The 2,402-nt window shown below is 46.5% G+C and overlaps 2 long non-coding RNA genes across 2 annotated transcripts in view; one reads left to right on the forward strand and one right to left on the reverse strand.

The window, feature by feature from the left end:
* Positions 1-2,402, forward strand: part of LOC116686570 (uncharacterized) — a 13,413-nt gene that overhangs the window by 10,879 nt on the left and 132 nt on the right. Inside the window, exon 2 of the long non-coding RNA XR_004331297.1 lies at positions 2,055-2,061. This is a non-coding gene — a long non-coding RNA (uncharacterized LOC116686570). The remainder of the gene's footprint in view (positions 1-2,054; positions 2,062-2,402) is intronic.
* LOC116686571 (uncharacterized) overlaps positions 705-2,402 on the reverse strand; it is a 22,675-nt gene continuing 20,977 nt past the window's right edge. Inside the window, exon 3 of the long non-coding RNA XR_004331298.1 lies at positions 705-766. This is a non-coding gene — a long non-coding RNA (uncharacterized LOC116686571). The remainder of the gene's footprint in view (positions 767-2,402) is intronic.

Here is a 2,402-nt window from a genome sequence, read left to right on the forward strand (position 1 = left end):
GGGGGGGGGGGAATGAAGGCGACGTTTTCCTCCGATGAGATGGAACCTTTTTCCTTAACTTCTGCAAGGTAGGGACCGCTGACACACACACACACACACACACGCGCGCACACACGCGCGCACACGTAGACCTTTTCAGATGGCACCTTTAGAGTACTGTATTATTTATGAAGAGGCCAGAACTGAACCTGTTGACTAACTTAACTAAATGAAGAGAAGGGCTCAGAATAGTATTTCCAAGGGGGAGGCTACCCCTCCTGCCACAAGATTTGCACCTCTTTTTTTTCTTCTTTTTTTTAATGGTACATCTATTTCTGAGTGTGTACAGTAAGTGGATGTTATGAGGCTGCCGGGTGATTTATTGCTGTCCCGTGAATGTGCCAGGCCAAATATGTTGCATATGCTAAAGTGTATGTTTAGTATTTTCATTGCTATTTAATTGTGAGCCGGGTTCTTGGTGGTCTCGGTCATGATGCTTGTCATGTTTTAATGGCATGTTGAAATATGCGTGTCACATGTTTTTTATGTCATATTCTGGGTTTTGTTTCAGCCTGTTCATACTTTACAGTGTTCTGGTCTTGGTGCGGTTTTGTTCTAGTAGTTTTGGGGTGTACGTGCAGTTTAGTGTCCCCAATTCCCCGTAACGTAGGTTAACCCTGACCCTATCCGACCTGAACCACTCACCCTACCATATCGTCACAATATTGATATTGAGGAATTTGGTCACAAATATTGGGATATTTGATTTTCTCCACATTGCCCAGCTCTTCATTGATCAGCTGATGTCTCTGTTGCGACATCGAGTGGATTATTGTCCCCAGCCTCTGCTGTGCTGTCCTGGGGGGGGGGGGGGGGGCCACCCCCGTCACCCCCCCCCCCCCCCCCCAAAGTCTCAAAGTCAGCATGAAAAAACATGACCTAGGCTTGCCACCGCCCCCGCAGCCGACGTTAGAAAGAACCCTGTTGAGAGAACACTCCGGTCTCATCCTACAAAAATGAAAAGTCTCAGGTGGACAAAGAAATATCACTTTTATTTTGTGAACTCGGAATTTTGGGAAACTTCCTGTTCCCTTTGTGGTCACGATGGGACCGTTGGACATGGATTAAGTCTCATAGACACTGATTGACATCACGAGCTTGGAGAGACTGGGCGTGAGCACTGAGTATGTGAATGAGAAGGCGTTGTTTACATGGTTCAATACTAAGGATGCTAATTCAGTCGTGCTAAAAAAGTATTGACTTTGGTACTCAGACCTTGTGCCTGGTATGAGGAAGTGGAATGGAATGATCTATGATACAGTGAATAATCCATACATAAGTTGGATTTTAGCACATACATAATTGGAAGTTTAACATAACAGCATTCCAGCCGCAAAGACAAGGGTTCGCCAATTACAATTCGGCGTTCCCTCTGAACTAAAATCCATACCTGCAGATCTCATGCTGCCCGCTTAAAGACGGCTTACAGATTCGTCAACACGCAAGAGGGAGACGAGCTCCATGATTTGGTCTAAGTTTCTGTTCTCCAAGTGGTTGACAGGGCTTTTCAAACTGGCTGACTTCCAAAATAACAAAGAAATTACCTTAAAAGAAACACTAATGGCGTTTCCATCACTGGTATCTACTCCACTCTACTCGCCTTTTTGGTTCCTTCCATTGGGAACAAAGTCCCTTGCAACAGGTGACGTGATAGTTTTTTAGTTAAACCAGCGAGTCGGGGTGGGGGGGGGGGGGTGTGGGGGGGGGCTGACAACAACACCTGCCGTGTTTAAAATAGTTTAGCAGCTGTGGGGTTTTTTTGGCAATTCCTCCAGCTTCTTGAACAGTAATTGTCCTTCTGGCAAAACCGCCACCATGCGGAGAATCAAAAAACAACACACCTGTGACGTTCTCTGTGGGTGTGTGTTGTGTGTTGTTTTGTGTGTGTGTGTGTGTGTGTGTGTGTGTTGTGTTGGGTGTGTGTGTGTGGTGTGTGGTGTGTGTGTGTGTGGGTGTGTGTGTGGTCGGGACTAATCTGCAATGGGAAAAGGAGGTCGGGGCACCGCGCTGAGTAGAGCCGTAGTAGAGCCATGCCGAGCCGGAGCCGTGCAGCTACTAGCAGCTGGTAAGCGCCATAAAACACCAGAATGGAACCATGAAGTGAACTAAACTCATCAAATGAGCACAGACTAATGCAGTGCCTGTGTATGAATATGTATGATAGTATAATATGCCTTCATATAAGCTTAATAGTAAGTGGTAGCTGCTAAACTATTGATTCACGATGGAGCTCCTATCATATAGGACGCGGTAATAACATACCTCTTTGCAGCTGGTCCTTCAAGCTGAACGCTGGGACTCGGCCCATGTACACACCATGTCGTCGTCTCTCGAACACGACAGCATGCAGGTACCACTTTTGG

Source organism: Etheostoma spectabile, unplaced genomic scaffold (genome assembly GCF_008692095.1).
Source record: "Etheostoma spectabile isolate EspeVRDwgs_2016 unplaced genomic scaffold, UIUC_Espe_1.0 scaffold394, whole genome shotgun sequence".
NCBI classification, from domain to species: domain Eukaryota; kingdom Metazoa; phylum Chordata; class Actinopteri; order Perciformes; family Percidae; genus Etheostoma; species Etheostoma spectabile.